At 37.8% G+C, this 22,105-nt stretch overlaps 1 long non-coding RNA gene across 1 annotated transcript in view; it reads right to left on the reverse strand.

The window, feature by feature from the left end:
* LOC133218315 (uncharacterized) overlaps positions 1 to 22,105 on the reverse strand; it is a 145,095-nt gene that overhangs the window by 102,165 nt on the left and 20,825 nt on the right. Inside the window, exon 3 of the long non-coding RNA XR_009727098.1 lies at positions 1,158 to 1,341. This is a non-coding gene — a long non-coding RNA (uncharacterized LOC133218315). The remainder of the gene's footprint in view (positions 1 to 1,157; positions 1,342 to 22,105) is intronic.

The raw sequence follows: 22,105 nt of genomic DNA on the forward strand, positions 1-22,105 counted from the left end.
TATTTTTGCAATAAATTTCCACCAGTGTGCAATCTCTATTTCTACTCATATTAAATAAAAATAGTTTTGTAAAATACTTCAGCTAAGATCATCTTATTTATTTGCTTTACATTTAAACTAACAAATAATTTAACAGAGCAATTTGTTTCATTCTATCTTTTACAGATTTATCAAAGCCTTTGTGATAAAAGCTCCCTAGTTACAAATTTCCTTAAAATATTATTTCAGTAACTTTCTCGTGTAAAAGAAAATTTGCAGATGTTGTGCTTGGACGAATTTTGGCAGGCATTTATTTGTATGTTGTGAATGATGTCACCATCTTGTGACAAGCTACAGAATGCTTTCGGCAGGGTCAGCTTTTGTCTAGGCCACAGTTACCTACATTTATTTTAAACCCTTAATTTAAAATATATCTTTAAAATGTGCATCCTTGCAGACATGAATCAATGAAAAGTAATTCTTTTTGTTTCATTTGAGTAGTTAATTCATGATACCAATCAATACCATATGTTCCTTCTCGATAGAAACAATTAACACATAGTATCAGACAGTTTTACACAGAAGCTGGGCATTCACCCCTGAAGAAATACTCTCCCAGCACATACTGTGTTTCAAATGGTTGTCTCCTAGTAGGAGAATATTGTCCCCAACAGGGCTGATCTCATGCATTAATTTTAACAGTCAGCAAAAGCAGTAGTTGTCTAAGGTCTCAAAAGGGACAGCAAAAATAACCAGAAAAGCAGAGGCTGTGTGAGAAGCTCTGGGAAAAAGACCATGCAGCTGTCAGGCATCCCTCCAAGAAGGTTGGGCACAAAGGAGAAGGGGAAGCACACAGAAGAGGAGGCTGAAGATTGACCAGGCTGCCACCTCCACAGAATGGAATTTTGCCATCCTCAGGCCTGAGGACTAAATAAGTTCATTAAATTTGTTTAATGAGCTGGAAAGCTTCTACAAGCCCTGCTTTTAAATGTCTGGTAAGGAATATAGAAATCTTCCCAAAGCATCACATCTACTACTTGCAGAGAAGAGGAAATGTTCCCTTGGAGTAATGAATTAGGGTGGTGAGGGACAGAAAAGGATACAGCCCTGACAGGAACCTTAGCAAAGCAATACATTTTTCATTGGAGCATTACAGGCTTCTCAGAAATGTTAATTACCTCTCCCATCTGCAAGACACTCTCTGCCCTATTTGGGAGCAACCCAGATAGGCGACTGTAAAGCGAGTTTCCACTTGCAAGGGTATTTATGTTGTTTGGTTTGTTTTGGTTTTGGGGTTTTTTTTCCCACAAACTTTTAATTTATAGAAGTAGATGGGAATTCCATCTTCAGACTATTTTCTCGCTGAAAGATAACCATGAAGGAAAAAAATAAACCTATCTGGTGATATTATCTTATACAAAATATCCCATGGTATTTTTCTCAGGAAAAGTTTGCTTTCCACGTTAAGAATTCAAATCTTTTCTACTTAGAAATTTATAGTGGATTTTAAACTCACTGAGGACTGAGTGTATATGCTAATCACAGATTACCAGTCAGCCTGGCTTCAACTATATTCCAATTAATCTAGGAAACTTGACAAATATAATTTCTGAAAGCACACAGAATTGTAATATTCTCAAATGCATTTTCCTTACTTTTTTTTTTTTGTGTGGTTTTTCTTCCCCCCCCCCCCGCCTGCAGTGAGTGACATTTATACAGCTATTTGACTCTCAGGAATTTCAGCAAAATACAGTTCCCCAAAAAGAATATAAGATTTTTGCCTAAAAGATTATGTTCCTCTCTGTGCATTAACTGTCATCCTCTGAAATGATGAGTATATTTTAAATATATTAAATATATTCGACCTTCAAAGTTCCAGTTTTATTTGTGCGGGGGACTCTTTCAACTTGGCGTAATTAATAGGGAAAAAGCAGACTCCACTACGTAATTCTAAATTAGTTATCCATACAAACGGAAAGCAATAATACAGAACATATTTTATATTCCAACAAATACGGAACATCACTGAAACTTTTCTCCAAGAATAACTTAAGCTACTGGTGTGGGTTCGAGTGATGCAAACCATAACTGAAATAAAGCTGAGAAACCTTTCCACTCTAAAATTTCAGCTACAGAGATTTGATAAATAGAAAATACTGCCATACACACTAACTTTATTTGCTACATTGCTATTTTTACAAGTTTGACTCCACTCTCTATTTTCCTGTAGCCTACAGACTGAAACCTCTCCTCATCCCAATCATTTCCAACTTTTGCCTCATTAAGCTTTCATCAACTAGTTTAAAAAAAAGAAAGAGCCACTTTTTTTCTACAGGGGAAAAAAAGGTTCTGATACAACAATTCAGAAAGTTAAGTTTTCCTATCTTTTCCAATACCAGAAGCAAGGCCTATAATGAAAGACTAGATTTGATAATATAGCCTCCTAGTATCAAACTGCATCCATAGTAAAATACTTGCTCAGAAGAGCATTGTTAGGATTTGCATCAGACTTGAATACAATGCTGCATTTAAAACACAGGGAAGATCTGCTCTCAGAATAAAAATCACAGAATTCCCATGTGTCTGTTTCCCATCACACACCGCTGTGGCTTTCTTTGAAAACAGAATGAAAATGGAAAACCAGAAGGCATGTTATTTTGAGGGAACATATTTGAAAATGCTGACATTAGGTTTATGGAAGCTAAGAGCTGAAATCTTAGTGACCCCAGTCACTGCAGCAATGAAATAAAAAATAACAAAAAAATTTTAAAATGTAAAAATCCCAAACAACCTAAATGAAGAGACAAAATAGCCATCAAAGCATAATTTCTGCTCTCTTGCACTGACCCTACAAATTCTTCTGTGAGTGTGACAGAATATAACAAAATATGTAATAAAAAATATATAACAAAATATGTAATTATGTATAACAAAATATGTAATTTTCACACATCTGTTATATATGAGAACAGTTACTGTCTCATCTGTTAACATTTCTATTTGCCCCCCTACTTTTCAGCCTGTCCACCTAAATGATGCTTTCTTTCAGATGAGCACTACTTTGTTATGATGGGTTTTCTTTTTGCAGGTGTTTCTATGATGCCTAGCACCTTGCTCTGATTTTCTTACAGCAGGTAGTCTTTTGGTCATGAGGAAAGTCCTGCTCACAAGAGTTACATATCTAAAATGCACTAGATTCCTACAGATGTCTGAAAACACAGATCATACGTGGCAGCAATGACAAAAAAAACAATCTCATCTTTTTGACTGAAGTAACAAACATCAAACCCACAAGGAGAATCAACAATCATCTTAAAATAATGAAAATAACTAACCACCTAATCTCTGTGTTCTTACTTTCCTCTATGTTCTCAATGTTTCTAAACACATACTAGAGTCTTCTTGTTAAAAAAAACCCACAAACAAATAAACAAACAAAACCCAAAAATCCCCCACAAATAAATCAACCAGGAAATCAGTAAGAATTTACTGTTTGCTTCTAGTATTTTAGCCCAAATACACAATGATTCAGGAAAACATTATGGAAATACTGGCTATTTCAATATAGTTAATATATTGACAACTCAGTGGAAATTTTGGTGGGTTTTGTCACCTATTTCCATGGAGACAAAATGACGGATAAATAAATTCTAGGGGAGGAAGAAACTGTTCTGTACTCACAAGACCAATGGGAATAATTATCAGCAGAGTCTAAAATGTAGATGCATAAGGCAAGTCCAAATATCGTAGAATCATAGAATAGTTAGGGTTGGAAAGGACCTTAAGATCACTTAGTTCCAACCCCCTGCCATGAGCAGGGACACCTATCACTTAAGAATAATTAGGTTACACTAAATATAAATCAGTGCAAAACAATTCCTTGTTCTTGTGATGCCCACTACTTACAGCCTGAGGAGTCTGCAGAAATTACAATTTCCAAAAGGTGCAGTGACCATTTTTAAGAAATGGACAACCAAACACTGTGATAAACAATTTAAAAATCTGTTCTATTTTGAAATAATAGGGCAGATTCCAAAAGCATTTGTATGCTTTCATAAAAACCTGTTGTTTTAAATCTGAGAGGGCAATGCCTTCACTGCTTTGTACTGCTTGGCCTATCTACTCCCAACAGTGGTAGCCAAAGGCTTGATGTGAACTTTACTGTTTTCAGTTTATAGTAAAATTCTATCCATTCACATTGGACAGTTATGAAACAGCTGGTCAATGACAGAGCATGAACAAAGCAACAATTTCATGAGTTTGAAACTACAGTTTTCCTCTTTGGTTGTGGGGTGGTTTTTTGAAGCAGCAGCAAAATGCCAGAGTAGACATTATCTATAGAAGGTAAATAGCTGAAGACAACATCCTGAAGGCAATTATATTCAAGATCTGATTAGATACAAATATATAATTTTAATTATTGCATGGACCTTCTGCAATCAGGAATAAGCAGGCACTGACATGTCTTTCATCTGAATTCTGTTAACATCTATTGCCATGGCACTGTAGCCCTTTTCTTGAGTCCAAGAGAAGCTGACACTGATACTTGCAGAGATCAGCCCAGTGTATCTGTTGTTCACCAATTAGCACAGTTTCTTAAGATTACTCCAAATGAGGCACTCTTTCCTTTCACTTCCTTTCTAACTTTGCCAAGAGAAACAACATGTGAAAAGTACTTCTATATTCAGGACAAAGGTGAAAAACTAAGTAGTCTTTAATCACCCATATTTAAGCATAGAGGAATTAGAAAAGGGAATTTTTTCTAAGAGAAAGATCTATGCAAAATTGCTGAGAATCCAGACGTAACACTCATTCCATTAGTGTTTCTCTGCAAGGAGGACTCCAGTTATTTTAATAAGAGTATGATACAGCTTGTTTCATGTTTTCTTTGAATTAATCATGGCTAGTTAATATAACTTCCGCCTGCATCAATAAGAACTCCAGACGTGACCTTTTGCCACTTTTCATCTAGAGCTGTATCCTGGGCTGCATCAAAAGAAGCATGACCAGCAGGTCAAAGGAGGTGATTCTGCCACTCTACTCTGCTCTTGTGAGACCTCACTTGGAGTATTGTGTACAGTTCTGGTGTCCTCCACATAAAAATCACATGGAACTGTTGGAACGAGTCCAGAGGAGGGACATGAGAATGATCAGGGGACTGGAGCACCTCCCATATGAAGATAGGCTGAGAAAGTTGGGGCTGTTCAGCCTGGAGAAGAGAAGGCTGTGTGAAGACCTCATAGCAGCTTTCCAGTATCTGAAGGGGGCCTATGGACTATTCATTAGGGACTGTAGTAACAGGACAAGGGGTAATGGGTTAAAACCTGAACAGGGAAAGTTTAGATTGGATATAAGGAAGAAATTCTTTCCTGTTAGGGTGGTGAGGCACTGGAATAGATTGCCAAGGGAAGCTGTGAATGCTCCATTCCTGGCGGTGGTCTAGGCCAGGTTGGATAGAGCCTTGGGTGACATGGTTTAGTGGGAGGTGTCCCTGCCCATGGCAGGTGGGATGGAACTAGATGATCTAAGGTCCTTTCCAACCCTAACTATTCTATGATTCTATGATTCTAACTCTATCTTGCACAGAAGATAAGGAGGTTGATGGACCAGAAACTCTGAAGGCATTATGATTTCCCATTTCTTTTTTTGAAGGCAGACATGTTTTTTTTTTAAAATGTGTAAAACAAAAGAAAAGCATAACTGGGGGTGGAGGGGGAAGATTAATTTTCCTCTGAGAGTGACAGGAGTCTTTCCACTGACTTTGACAGAAACAGGATTTGGCTCTAGAAGAAATACATATCAATACATAACATGCAACTTCATACTGAAATAATTAACATTCTGATAAAAAGTACAGGGGGAAAAATGTGTTTCTATAGAAGACATTGGCCTAAACAATTCTACAGATGTCATCCAAGTGACAACAAAGAGGGCAAGCAGGGTCCAAACACAAGACAAGATCTGGGAGCCCCAAATAAGTGAAGCAGGATGATGCATGACCTTTCTTAAAAGCAAAAGGCAAAGCTTGGAGCTGGCTCAGATCACTAGATTTTCTTTCTGGCAAGAATAGATTTTACTATTAGAGGTTTTACTATCTATAGGAAGCTACTGCAGATTCCATCAGCAGAAGCTGACACAGAGCCAGCCTCCAATATTAACACTGCTTTCCAGAAGTCCAGAAACATGACACCTACTGACAAAGGGCAATTTGCTCTTTGGAAGCTATGATACATTTAAACTTGAGATGGTTTATCTATTTTGGAAGTACAAGAGACACGGCTTTTCAAAACACTACTTAAATCATTCTAGCAACACTATTTGCATTTCAGTCTAGATTACTATATTTGTGTTAAGAATACAAGCTGGTCATTAACAGTATTTGCTGTATGTGATTATTTCGTTCAGATTCACAGAGATTCATTGTTTGTACATGATGGAGATAGCAATTAAGTATTGGACCTCACAGTAACAGCAGAAAGGATGTGATTCTTTCCTCAAAGAGGACTTTCCATCACCAGGAAATTAAATGTTTCTTCTGGCAGACAGCAAAGTACATACAGAAATAAAAATTAATCTGTAGGCTTACACTTACATGCTTTCTCAAAGTTAATTAAGAGAGAAGGTTACCCAAGGTTCAATGAATGAGGCAATACCCGCTCAGGAAATTATCTCAACTTGCAAGATATGAAAAACACAAAATCTAATTTGTTGAGCAGATTAATATATATAATGGATTCTTGTACTGTCCTGTGGTGAAGACAGTACAAGGCACTCTGATTTTTTTGAAAGTATAACTCTTTTAAGCCCTGTATGAACACAGGAAGGGCTTACATTGGTGGAACACATTCTCAGAAACAAAATTGAAAGTTGGATAATTCACAGAACCAGGATAGGTTCTGTGACCTTAACAGGTCAACTTACCTAGATATCAAAAACATGAAAACATGGCCCCAGTTCATGCATGACAATGCAAGACCTGAACTCTGTATGCGAAAAATTTCCCAAGTTTTCAGGTGAGTGAAGACAAAAAGTTAGATTAAGACTATCAGCAATGGGAACAAAAAAATCATGTAACACTATCTTTGGGGTGACAGAAGTTTCTTCTCCATCTACTAGTGACTTCTCCAATTATTAGTGACTTTGCCAAGAATTCATTTTTGGGTGTGTTTTACCTTTTTCCTTGTTGCTATAGCCCCAGGATGAAACAGAAGGGATGATAGGAGCAGATGCTACTTAATTGAAGGGAAGGGCAAGAGGGCAAAGGCTTTAGATAGTTTTTTTTATTCCTAACAGTCATTCTGTCTTCACTACTATGCTTTGATCTTCAAATTAATCCAAAACAACACATTTATCAGCTCTGTACAATCCCATCTTTGCTGACGATACGTTGATAATTGGAGCTTCTCTGTGACAGCCTCAACTATGCATCTTAGGAGTTGGGAGCACACAAAGAATTTATATTCTTTAAATGAATCTACTTAAGAAATCAGGAGTAATTAAACACTAGAGACTGAAAATACCTGGGATGTAGCACTTGGCTTTTCTGAGAGCAGTGTGACAAAAGGCCACAGTGGAACGCTTTGCTAGATTCTATTATACAAATGTAGCCAGATAGATTCTTCAGTATAACACATACAGTCCTGTTTCAGTTCAGATGTTTTCCAGACTACAAGAAACACAAAAATTCTCATTTTCAAATACGTTTCTGGCACAATCCAAAATACTGACTTACAAAAAGCATCTTAAATACATATATATTAATTCTACTTAATTCCAGGAATCAATGACTAGAAAAGAGGAGCATAAACATTCTGGGAAATATACATTAAAATTAACTTTGAATATCATACACCCTTACAAGTCTAGGATAAAATAATCTAAGAGATCATCAGTGATGTTTTAGGGTAATTTTTATGACGTTCACATCCTTTGAATACTCTGTAATTAAAATGCATGTAGAAAGAGACAAAAGAGTTCATCACATTCAAATCTATAGCTAGGACCCCAACTAGGTAAGGAAGCCTTTACAGGGCCTTTTGAAGATTCCAGCCCTGGGATCAGGACTGAACTTCTAAGCAAGTATCTCAAAAACTTCACTGGCATTGACTCGTGACAGAGTCGCACAGTTTGTTCTTAATTTTCTCTTTTTGTAGGCTCTAAAAATACACACAAAAGCTGAAAAGCATAAATCTAGCTCGTGTTTTTGGTAGGACAAATCATGCCTGTGAAACACTAACAAAAAGGTTTATGCATGAGGTAACAACATAAATTAGATTTTTTATTTCAATCTGTTAATGTGTTTATATAAGGTCCAAACAAAACTAACAGGCAGTAATCACCCTCTCCCACACAGTAAGTCTAAGTAAATCTGTACTGCTGCTCCATTCAGAATGGTACAGGTCACTGGATACAAGTTCAGGAATTCCAGTGGGTCATTGAATTGCTTACTAGCTGCAAAAAAAACAGTTTGGAGCCACTACTATCAAATGTCAGGGATAAGGAGAGGAATCCTTCATGTTTACTTCATGCTTCTATGGCTGGCAGCCAACAATAGCAAAGGAACTGAGAACCACAAAAGTAAATCCTCATTCGTCTCACCCTTATAGTCATAAAACTGTGTTGCACTGAATAACTAAAAGCCTCCAAACACCCTTTAAAAATATATATATAAAAGAACCTTATGTTAAGAAACTGATTTATCAGTCCTTTACAGTCTTGAAATTTCTGCCACTAATAAAAGACACTGTGTGTGCTGTTGTTCAGTGGGAAGGTATGCTGCTGTCTTATTTTGCACAAGAGATAAAATCTCAGAGGCTTACCAGCCTCATTTTACACAAGGAAAAATATAAGCCAGAAGACTTACAGTGTCTGTATCAAGAAAAAAAGAAATTATGTATGCAGTGTGGAGGCAAAAATAAGAACAACAGACAGTAGATTTAAAACTGTTTTAACACGTCAGTTCTATAAAGCGAATACCAACATTTGTGGGAAAGGCTAAAACAAGCAGAACTATGACACTGTTTGCTTTTGTAAGCAATACACCATCAATCATATTTAACACATCAGACTAAGTAAAAGCAAAATGGTTTAAAAAGCTAAGTTAGAAGCCCTTCTGACTCATGTGCATTGACAGCTGCTCCTCATACTGTGACATGGCTGTCTTAAATTAGATTTTCCGAGAGGACTACTATCATTTAAGAGCTTAACTGGTGATATAAAAATTATCAGAAAGCAGAAAGTCCTAGATTTCTCCTTTAAGTGTCCGCATGAAAATTATTTCAAAAGTTTAGCTATTCAAGTATTAGTCACATTTTACTTCTTGCCTTCATGTCAGCATACCATGGCACAGACTGAACCACATGCACTAATCACTCCTCTCCATGATTCTTGATACATATTTGGAAAATTACTTTCAAAGTGACCATGCTTCTTTTCAGAAAAATCTTTACATTCCCACTAAATATTCTTTTTCTCCACTAAAAAGATTAGCTACATTTTTAATTGACCATCAAACACTTACTAGAGCAAACACACAGTGCCTTTGATAGGTTCACATTTCTTCTAAACAGAGGGTTTTTTCTCACATCAGAAATGTTAGTAAGAATATATAACTGGTATCTTATACGGGCTTCCGATGCACAGTATACAGAAAGGGTTTCCCTGGTTAATGTAGTGCATTACAGCTACACAGTTTTACAATAGAAAACTGTAGGAAAATCATCAAGAGGTACTCCTACGCTCCACACACTCCACTTGTGGAACTCAAAGCCAGATCACTTCAACAGAATGTTGGCACATCATATAGCAGAGGAAGAAGCAAGGGCAGAGCTGGAAGATGGAGAGAATACCCCAGACTGGTACTAGCACTAAACGGAAGGTATATAATTGAAATGCTGCATTCAGTAGCCTTGCCGGCTGCTCGCAGCCTTCCCACATTTACTCCATTATCTTTCCCCTCTCAGCCAGAACACCTAGCATAATTAAAAGCCTATACTGATCCAGGGTTTAGAAAATAGAGTCCTCCTTTATGTGTTGCTTTCACACTGAATTAACTCAGACATTCAGTTTGCAAAGTTCTAGAAAAACAATTGCTCTGGCAGACCAGAAGCAATGGTAACTGTGAACACAAAACTTAAAAGACAGCCATGCTATGAGAAAGGCATCTCATGGAACTAAAGAACACATGCAAGAGAAAACAAGCCCTACATTAGCTGCAGACATTTCCTGCACAGCTGGGGAGATTCCCACAGATGTCACTACTTAATATCAATAAAATGGAACCACACAGAATGAACAAGATAATTTAGATGCATCATTTGTAATGGGTCAGACATCAGGTGATGATGCTTCAAGTATCAATGCAACAGCAAAATAACACTAATAAACTTGGAAGAGATAAAACAGAGAAGTAAAGAACCTAACTCCCATGAACATTAATAATATCCACAGAATTTTGTTAGGGACCCTCAGCTTCCAGAAGTCTAAAAAAAAAAATTAAATAAATCAAGATTCCAAATATGGATTTAGAGATCTTACAAGAGAATGGAACAAGTAAACATTTCAGTGTTCAACAACTCTTAAGCCTAAAAAGTGTATGCAAGGGCCTTACAAGCACCACCACCACCACCACCCCCCCCCCACCACCACCACCCACCCCCCCCCCCCCCCTTCCTGGGGCCCTGTCTGTTCTGCCTCAAGGCCAACTTAGAGAGTGCAGCTGCAGACTGTCCAAATGCCTCCACAGACATGCAGGGAAGCTCTCAGGCAGCACCACAGCCCAGGGTCAACTCCCCTTGCTGTAGAAGCCACTTTTAAGCTTAGCCTGTACCATTTGCCCCCTTGCCTGAGCTACACCTCCTGCTGTGATCTAGCTGAGCCTATGCCAAGGGCTCTGTTGATCCAGCCCACCTGCGTGCTGGTATCTTGGCCTGACCTCGGTTTGTCTGTGTCCCTGCCCCAGTCACCCTGGGGCTCTACCTGACCCTGATTCCTCCCACTGGGCCTGCCTTGCTTACTTCACGGGGTACTTCTAACTGCATTACCTTCTCTTGTGGAGCAGTCAGCACTCACTGCTCTGTGACTGTCTAATCTTATATTTTCCCCCACGCATTCTTCAGGGAATATAAATCATAGAACATGATTTGTAATGGTCTAATTACAGCTGAAAGAATGCTTATCCAGCTAACTTAATAAAGCTGAGAGAAAGCATAGAATTTTTTAGGTCAATCTGACATTTGTTGCAAGCAAATATTATTTATGACAAACTGTGGTCACATCATCTCAAAATGAATATGGACAAGATTACATCTGTCATCATTGACGTGACTGCTAACATAACAGGAACACTTCAGCTGTGCCTAGCAAGTGACATAACTGACTGGCAATGCATATGTATAAATAACCCTTTGACTCAGCTGTGATGGAACAACGGGATATCAAGCAGAATAGTGTGCCTTAAAGGGAGTGGATTGTTTACAACCGCTATAAACTTTATAAACATCAAAATAACTTGATAATTGCGAAGGCTTGAAAATCTAGGGTGAGTATTAGACGAATCTGGACAGCCTTCAGGGGAAATGTATTGTGCTTTGGTAGTTCAACTGATAAATTGTTCCAACCTATTTAAGTCATATAGTTCTTCCTCAAGATAGCTTGGGTCAAGTGACAGGCCTCCATGCATTCTTTCACTTCTCTTGTTTAAAGCATTGAGAAAGAATGAGACCACTTACATTAAACTGCCAAGGCAGTTCCAACAGTTAGGGAAAAAATAATAAAAAGAAGAAAAAAGAAAACAAAACCCAAGAGCTTCTGTGGGGTTATATTCCACAGAATCTGTTCTGCCATCATGTTATTTTTAACATACTACATTTCTTGAAAGTTCCTTGTCATCAGCAACATGGTTCATTTCACAGTGCTCCAGAATTGCAATATTATCTTTTCCATCAATACATACTACCTGTTTTCTGGCCTGACACAAACCTTCCAAAACTACCAACTACTTTTGGAGTCAGGGAGCAGGAAAGCAGCTCATATTTACAATACATAAGAAATTAACCTTAATTCTTATGTGAGTGGCACTTTTTGTCTCATGATGCTCCCTCACCTTGTTGGCAGGTGGCCTTTTCCATCTTCCACTCTTATCTGAGGACTATACCTTCTCTCTGTTGAAGGAGGGGAGGGAAAGAGGGTCTTAGCAGGAAGATGCTCCTCTGTCCAGCTCACTCATGTGACTTTTTCCACTTTCCTCAGCACTCTACTCTTTTCCACCTGTGATAAATCTTTCAGGGGAAGTTGTGGTATTGAGAGACTGAGTCAAATGATTTTGATGGAGAAACTGAGTGATTTCAGGAGGAGATGGAATCATACTGGAAAATAAAGAAAACTGCTCTCTGGGGAAAATGAACAGCAAACCCCTCCTGATCTCAATAATGTAACATTATAGTCAATACTTATGCCTCTAACATATTAACTTTTGAATGTTTATTAAGTTTCTTTTGGAAATTTCATGACAAAAACTGAAATCAGTTCTCTTACATCTGGCTCAGGAAAATGTGTTTAACACATGCATTAGATAATTTCAGCAATGCTGATGAAGAAGGAAATGTTGCTGGCTCACGTTTCTCATTAAAAATTTCTGATCATTTATTTCTGTCCCCTAATAAATTTAAACTAGAAAATAATCCAAATGTAATGCAGAAAGGTCTACTTAATTACTTTACAGTGTTCATATGCCCATATTTAATGTATGCATGAATTTAATAAATACCAATTATACATATTTTTATATATTATATTATACATATTTTTTTATTTATATATATATTATACATATTTTTCTTGCATTCTTTCATCGTATCAGTGCTATCCTTTGCAAATTTAAATGACCTGCAAAAATGTGGAAAAAAATAGGGATAAAACACAACTTATAGGTAAAATTAACTGTTGATTCACTGATAGCTATAATATTGGAATTCCAAGATTAATTTTATTTCTTAATACTGAATTTATTCCACCTTGAGCAGTAAGATATTTGTTTCCTGAAGTTAAATGTGAATCTAAGAAACCTGTAGTACTGCTCAGGTTCTGCAAAAGGAATGGAAGGAATTCCATTTTAAATCTCAGTTTATGTCAAAGTGCCATAAGTACTTTTATCTTCCTTATGAAAAAAAGACCAAATGAAATGAGAAATTCTGATTAACTGTTTCATTTCTTACAACTCTGTTTTCTGTATTTCTTTGCACTAAAAATTTATACATAAAGTAGTCCTGAATTTCTCTAGTTTTAAAATATGCAAGTTAAAAGATTTGGAGAAGCAGAGTGAATTTAGCACTTCTAAACTATGAGTATCATCTCTTCCTTCTAGAAACTAGTATATAGATGAGAAAACCACTTGCTGATAATTTTAAACGTGAAACTGGTAATATTTAAAGACTTCACAAGAAACAGATGACTAAAAGGTTTACTGAGGAAATATTTAATCAGCAGAGATTTGGCAAATTAATCTGTAAATGAATCCTTGTATGTGTGCTCTTTTCATTACAGGAAAGCAGTATCCCTGCTGCCAACCATTTTGCAGCATTTGCAGTGCCCAACTGCGCCTTACAACACATTGCCCCAACAGACTTACTGTTTTAGCAACAGCCTCCTGTACTTACAGGCCAAATAATACAACCTTTTACATAAAAATACAGCAGATTTCCTATTTTGATGCCCCTTGGATACTTTTTTCCTATCAACTTCCAGGTGTCGCCACAACTTATATGTAATTCTGATAGAAATCTATGCTGAAATGACTGCTTTCCAGCCCTTACTGGGCTTGTAAAATGCAACAGGTTTTACAGCAACTGCATTTGTTCCTTTCCCTGTGACGTAATCATGTGCCACAATGAAACTGAGAAGCTCTTGCATTTTCCCAAGCACATTAAAGGAAGCTTTGTTGTGTACATCTCTGTTAGAAATAATAACAATAAGTTACAGTCATTTACCACAACTGCCTTCAGTCTACTTCACATGAAACCATAATCACTATCTCTGTGCTCTCCCTTTAGGAAAACCTCCACTCACCATACCTGTAACATTCAAATAACAAACAGATTTTGGGAAATTAGAGTGTAATTATTCCAAAGACTAAGGTGGTTGATGTCCAAGCCAGGATATTGCATGTTACATTATCTGTTACACAGATTACCTAAAAAAACAAGTCCCAGCAACTGGATACTCTTTAATAGCAGATATGTGATTTTACAGGCCCAAAAATCTGAAAAACAAACCAAACAAAACCCAAACACCCCAAACAGTTACTGAAATGAGTAAACATGATCTTCACTCATGCTTCTGTCATCTTCAAGCAACCTGAATAGAAATAGTACAGTCATGGTTACATTCAGCAACACATTGAAATGCCTGGAAACTATAGCAGTTTCCATTCCAGATGCCAAAAGAACAAAATGAAGTTCATAAATGTATGAGGAAAACAGATTTTTATACTGATGTGAGAGTTTACCACAGTCCATAGATCTCTGCTACAAATGATGCTAGAACTTGTTTCATAAAATAGCAGCCAGCTTCCATTCTGACAGCGAGTGCAAAGTCTCACCAACTCTGGCCCATGATACAAGGGCAATGCATTGGCTTCTACCTTTTCTACCTACACACTAATTTAGGAAAAAAGGATATAATTGTTGGTTTATGTTCACAAAGCTAATAAATAATTGTGTAGCTTATGTCGGTCTGTATTTTATTTTTTTTTTTAACGTTACAATGCCTACAGCAATTAGCTCCAAAGTATTGAATGTTGCCTGTTCTCTAGAGCAAAATTATGTGATTGTTCAAGTCATAAAAATCAGCTTTTTTTCAACACTCCATTGTAGCAGCTGCAGTTCAGTATTTGTGAGGACTTTATGAACAAGGAGTTTCACATTAAAAATCCAGTTCACAGAGCTCTTTAAAGGGTTACAAAAAGAAAACATGTCAGCATCTCTTCCTGTCTCTGTAAAATCCTTATCACTAGCCTTTTTATTATTATGATTGCTCTTTGAAGTATATTCAATGAAGTTTTATTATTATTTTTAAAATTATTGTACTTTCAACCCCCAAACATATTCCCTAAAATAATAAAGCACAGAGCAAAACAGGCATAAAGTGTTTAAACTTTCCAAATACAATTAATTTACAGCATGCATACATACATAGCCTGAAATTATGTGTTCTTAGACCTTATTCTTTTTAGATGAAACTAGGAAACTTTAAAGTACTTGTATATTTACTTTAAAATCCAAGAGCCTGAGCAGCTATGAATCACATTTCTCCATACTATGGGCAGCTATCGGCTAATCATTTATACATTAACCTCAGTTTGACTTGCCATACTGACAGCAATGTGGAAATACATGATTTATGAGGTAAAGAAAGTTTAATGCATTAGAAGAAAAATACTAAGTGAAGCACACCACACTAAAATAAATAAAAGAGCTAAAAAAATAAAAGAATCTTTGCCACTAGATTTTCATGCTTCTGGATTGAACCTTTCTGGCCACCAGATGTCCACCCACAAAGATCATGTCAACCTATGTCTTAATAAAAGAGAAGATAGGATGGTTTGTGCTGGCTTCTGAGCAGGGGCAAATTTCACCCAGAATGTAAATCAGATTTTATGTATGACTCAGTTTCAGGCTATTACCTAATAATTCCTACTGCTGTCAGAAAGATCATGAAACAAACAGATTTTGTCAGGGGTATAGCCTAAATGATTTCATGACGCCCCTGGCAACCCTATTTTTCTGCACTCCTATAATGCTAAAATTTTCATACTGTAGCTGAATGTGAACCAGAGTATTGCTTCACTACTCTGAATGGCAAAAGGGGAGACTGAAGGCCAGAGCATCAAAGCTGACCATGAAACCCCATGATAAAAATTAGAGGAAATGTTCCATCCAACTCGCCTGCGTCCAAGCTGGAATTCTTCAAAATCCTGGCATTGTTTCGTTTTTCAGACAATCTTGTTAATACTAGGAAACCACAAAAGCCCAAAGAACAGCACAGCAATATGATTGGCAGTATATTTTGCATGCTGCATGGTGAGTACAGAAAACAGGACATAGTAAAAGTGATGCTCTAGTGCGTATGTCCTTTGGCACAAAGGAGAGGGAACTGAACTCACTGGATTCGTGGGTGTCGTGATTTAAGCTCAGCCTGTAACTCAGACCAATGAAGCCGCTTGCTCACTCCCTGTCCTGAGCCCAGGACACTGCAACAACTTTGAGCAAATCAAGTTACATCTAAAATAGATTTTATTTTGGATTGCTTCTGTGCTCTTAGTCAATATGCTTTCCTCCTTCATATTCCAAATCCATTTCAAAGCAAAGTTCACACCCTCAGTGCCTTGATCTTTCATAGAACCACTGTCGACGCAGGAGTCACAGACAACAGAGGAACCATCAATGTGATCAGCGAATGCCAATTTATTACAAAGCTTTAACTCCTTATATACCATTTCTTACAGGCACTTACAGTGATTTGGCATATTATGATTGGATGCATGTCTTGAAGATCCTTAGCGACTAACACATAATTGGTTAAGCACAGGTTAAGCCTGACCATGTATTATAGCAGGGGGGGTCATTAAAATCTCCTGTCAGTCGCAAAAACTTCGTAACATATACAGCTTTCTGTATCCTTGCTATTGGTGTAAGTCCTTCTTCCCCCGTTTTCCCCCGCCCTTCTTCCCTACCACAAAGGTGGTAGCCACATATTCAGCCTTTTCCTCTGCTGTGCCCCCTTTAAACCATATCTGAAGGTGGGGAGTAAGCAACGACTGAGCTATCATACAGATATTATATGGTGCTAAGATATATGCAGAAAAAATATGTGCAGTAATCGCCTGAGTATACGACGATTTTAACCCATAGGATGTTACCGGTTGACACGCCTCCTTTACTACCTTTAAACCCAATGCCTCCCACTCCTTTCCCCCCTGTGAAGTGTTAAACACCGGGAATGCCGAGGGACCCATAGCCGAAAATTCCCCTATAACAATTGCATCTTTGATCATCCCATGCCAATGTTTAGCAGGGTTATTACCATAATCCCCTACCCCGTGCCCAACACCCCCCTCCCACTCCCCTTTCTTTAATACTGGATTGTAGGAGGGTGGGGCAGAGGGTTCGGAGGTTTCTTTTGTCTCCAATACTTTAATTTCTTCAGCAGCTGTCACAGTTGACCATCACTGAGGCTGGTTCGCATCTGCCGATGAGCCGAACTGTCTGAACCGTCTGAGTCGGGATCAGGAAGGGGAGGGTACAAGTCTGGTTCTGCCGGAGACTCTGGGTCTGGTTCCAATTCCGATTCGGGGTCTCCTTCCTCTGGGTTGGAGGTGACCGCGTTTGCACTCTCTGCCTGTACTTTCGGGCGCAAGCGCCGTTTCACTTTATCTTCCCCCTTATGCCAAGGAGGCTTCTGTGATGCCGTGTCAGGCACAACGGTGGGGGGCAAATACCATAGAGGTGGCACTCTTCTCTACCTCTGACTGACTTTGTGATGGAGCAGTGGCCAGGAAAACAGATGCCACTGCTGCCTGTTCCAATTTCATTTCCTTTAAAGTCTCAATTATCAATCTCCATAATGAATACGTCAGGGCTTCCTCTGTCCCTTTACTAATCTCATCCCACAATGCCAGGCCTGTATGTTCCCATTCAGAAACCTCAAAGGTAGCTTGCACTGTGGGGCCCACTTTAACAGCCTCTGTGAGGCGGCACTATCATGTTGCAGTCCTCTCTCAGAGAGAATATGTTGGAGGATCTCCATCACTGCCTGTTCATCTTTGGATAGCAAGTGCCCCTTCTCCTCCCTGGCCACTCACCTGATCAGGGCGAGATCCCACAGTTTGCAGACGTCTGACTTCACAGCGCCGGGGCAGCGCCGAATTTCGGCCGGCTCTCCGCCCCCTCTTCTCTGATTGGACCTTCAAACTTGCACGCCACAAGTTACCGACCTGAGGGTCCCTGTTTGGGTGCCATTTATTGACGTGGGAGTCACGGACAACAGAGGAACGGTCAATGTGATCAGCGAATGCCAATTTATTACAAAGCTTTAACTCCTTATATACGATTTCTTACAGGCACTTACAGTGATTTGGCATATTATGATTGGATACATGTCTTGAAGACCCTTAGCGACTAACACATAATTGGTTAAGCACAGGTGTGAGAACTTGACCTCGAAAGCTTGTCAACACTCCACAGTTCTCATTAACTCGGTGAATTCCAGCTTCTTCTTATCTTGCTCGCTTAAGCTTCCTCGGGCCTCTCACGGCCTTGCTGTATCTTTCAGGATTATTCAGTTTATGTACCAATTATGCGTTCTCCCGTGAGAACACTGTCTCCACAAACCACAGCCACTAGGACTGTTTATTCTTCCACTTCTTATTCTTTCAGTTCAGCACTGTCCAGAGACATTCAAACTCAAAACCTGGAGGTATAATAGATATCCTAATTTGAGAAACACTGCTTACTATTTCTATTGTGGTGCTATAACAACACAACTGTATCATTTCCAGACACCAGATAGTATTTTTAATGGCTTTATGCTGCATATTTCAACAAAAATCTTGAGATCTATCTGGGGATCTCAGGATTGTTCTGCACTGTGTCATGTAGAAAGGTCCTTTATAGTGTGGTTCTCCATCAAACATGGGACCAATACTCCACTTTGCAAAGGTGAAACTGCAATAAAAATTTCACTAAAAATATTGCACCACTCAGGTACTAAATTATTGGCAGTGAAGAGAGATACCCTCAAATGAGAAAACTGGAATAGAGTCATTAAAAAAAAAATACATGTTTATTTTAAATGGGATAACAGTAGCCATTCAGATATATTTCTAGAAAACAAAACAAAACTAGACCCCAGTAACCATGGGAACTTCATAGCACTAGATATGAGAGACAGGGGTCCTCTACACAAGTATTAACAACACCTTTATCAACAGAAGGCAAAATGATCAAAAAGGGGAAAATGACATTATAATGTTAAAGGAAACATCATGCACCATAGCCTTTGGTTAGCCAGTCACTGCTCTTTTAGTGGGTCACAGGTAGGCTGCATTTAGTCTACCTTCTGCCTCAGACTCTGGAAACAGGTGCTATTTTAATTCCAGCTTTGTTTCACCTCTCAGCAAAAACAGACAAACAACAAATGAACCCCCCAAAAAACCCCAACAAAGAATGCAGAAAAGTTTTGATCAAGATAGACTCCCTCTAACCACTGCCAAAGCCATGTGTATTTTAAAACCACCTAAGAGCAATAGAGAGAAAATGCTAATGGAAGAACAGCACAGCATTTCATACTAATCCATCTGCTTCCAGGAGCAGATGAAGCATTCCCCTCTGTTTTCCAAGATTTCATAATGCAATATTAAAACTGTATGGTTGTGAACTGACTGATACAGCTCTTGTGGGATCAATTACTCCATATAAATACACTGAATATATCAGAACCTCCTTGTACTTCAAGATACATTTCTCTGTATTGTAGACAGTGCTAATAAGAAAAGCAGTCCATCCCAACTGATGTACTTCAGCAATTTTAAACCACACTTATCCTTTTGTGTTATCAAGTACATAAAGAATCTTCTTATAAAACTGTTGCAAGACAAAAAATATTTCCCAGAAGGGAAACTGTATAGTCACAACATATCATTGCTTTTAGAAAGAAGACAATTACGAATAATATAGTGGTAACTTTCAGAACATACTGCATCAATCAAGTTCTACATGAGTAATTATAATACTGTTTGATAACCTCATTAATTTTGTCTGCAGAACATGTCTCAGATTTCTGAAATACAAGATTTCTTCCCAAAAGGACATTAGCCATCAGTGTAAGTTCTTGGTAAATTACTATGAATCAGATAAGAACATCTAAGTTGTACAGAAATCTTTATTTTCTGGACCAGGATTAGGATGTTGAGGTCACACAAGGTACTGTCCACAAGCTGGCAAGATTTCTTCTATGGCAATTGTTGTTTTGGAAGAATTTATAAATGTGTACAAGCTGGTAGGTGTAAGAAGGCTCACGTCAGTAAGCATTAAATTTCTTTTTCCTTCCAGTGGGAAGCCAGCTCCCTGCTTTCTCTTTATTGCTACTTGAATGCATATCTATGCACTTCTTATGGCTATATCTTCAGATTTCAAGATATTTTCAATTCTTAATGTGTCATAAAGAAAGGAATTAATTTCTCTACAGAAGTCAACCAGTGGAGAAGAGCTTTACTGTTACAAAAAAACAAGATTAATTACAAGTAGGCTTACTTTCAAGGAGCAGAAATAGGAAAAAATAGGTAAATAATTTATTACAGACCATTTAAACTTACAGTAGATTTAGAAATTATTACAGAGGTTCATATAAGCTATGAACTCTCAAGCATTTCGTAAGAATAGTGAGAAGAAAAATGTAAGCTTTAAAGAAAGGCCAGAACTTGCATGGATAAGACATACTGAGGAAGACAGTGCAATGTTCTAAAATACTATAAAGATGTTCTGCTGAATGCAATCAGCCTGCATAATTCATAATGCCCTCTCTTGGGGAACTCATAATTGCTTTCGCTTGGAAAATTAGAATTAATAAATGCAGTACATATAGCATTTAGATGCCTCTATTATTCCTCTCTTGCTTTGTGTATAATTGATCATTTTATATCAAAATAAGCTATTTTACTCAAATATTTATACATCAGTTAAAGATAAAAATCTCATAAATGTTCAGTCTTCAGGTTTTCCATGTCACAGCTGGCCACTAAAATTACACACAGAGGAAAACCTATTTTTATTTCTGAAAGTCACAACCTTTTCACACTGTCTATCTCCTGTATCTGACAATAGATTTGGCATATGTAAAACTAGCTGAGCTTTCTGATCACAATCTCTACAATCATGTAATCTGCGTATAAAATAGTTCCCTTAGAATACAAACTGGAAGGCTATAACAAGAGATTCAAGTGATACTCATCGGATACAGGCCTAACATCTTCCTGAATATAAGGTTAAAAAACCCTTTCCTAGATAAGGTGAGCCTCAATCTGATGGAACATACTGAACAGGAGCCTCAGAATGTCTACTACTCAGTACTAGCTCCCAATAACAACTTCCTTAAGATAAAAGAAATATTTTTTTCCGGGATTATTTTCTATTTTTTGTATTTGTTACTTAAATTTTGACTGAAAATGTGCCACATTAAGTTTTTAACATTAAAAATTTAAAACATAACTGCCATTTGCAGCAATTCCAGTGATAATCTCCGCTTCTGTTTGCAAACACGTCTTGAAGTAGTTAGTTTGCAGCTGCCTATTAATCACCTTCTGAATGAGAAATATTTTTCCATGTTGTATGACCAGAATAAAAATAAGATTTTCAAAAAGAGTAAAATTTCATATGCTCCTCATCATTTACCTTGAAGATACAGTCTCTGAGACTTGTATGTAAACCACAGTAAAACATTTAACCTTATTAAAAAAGAGTAAAATGTTTTAATGCTGATTATTTTGGGGTGCCTCAGTTGTATAAAATCAGTTGGAGGGTTTTTTTTATCTCTGAAGCAGCTCATAAATCTCAGCAAGGACATAAGAAATAATAAACAGTCCTAGGTTTAGGAGCTTTAAATTTGTAAAATACAACCCACCAGTGGAAGGGGTATGCTTCCTTTCCTACAAAGTAGCCAGACATGTAAACTTTGCAAGCGATCCTGGTGTTTCTTAGGAAGAAGGCTCCTGTGTTCCCTTTCAGTCCCTTGCTATAGAGGAAAAAAGCTCCTGTGGTGAAGTCTGACAAAGTTTCCACACCAGCATTCCACTAAGGCTGCATGACAATGAAGTGGTATCTGTAAGGTTAGGCCCATAATGGGCACTGTGGATAACATCAGTGACCTCCAAATGCATGAACCTGCAGATGCAAAGGCACCCACACATGTACTATTTGAAGAAAAAAAGATGTGAATGAAGACCTGAGACTCAATCACTTTGCCACCCCATTTGGTTAGCCACTGACTAAGCTACTCCTCCTTGAGCACAGAACCATAGAAAAGTTTAGAGTAGGAGGGATGTCTGAAAGTCATCTGGTTCAACTTCCAGTTGAAA

This window comes from Neopsephotus bourkii, unplaced genomic scaffold (genome assembly GCF_033783945.1).
Source record: "Neopsephotus bourkii isolate Nb327-2 ecotype Australia unplaced genomic scaffold, CSIRO-AGI_Nbou_v1 NB_1245, whole genome shotgun sequence".
Classification (NCBI taxonomy): Eukaryota; Metazoa; Chordata; class Aves; order Psittaciformes; family Psittacidae; genus Neopsephotus; species Neopsephotus bourkii.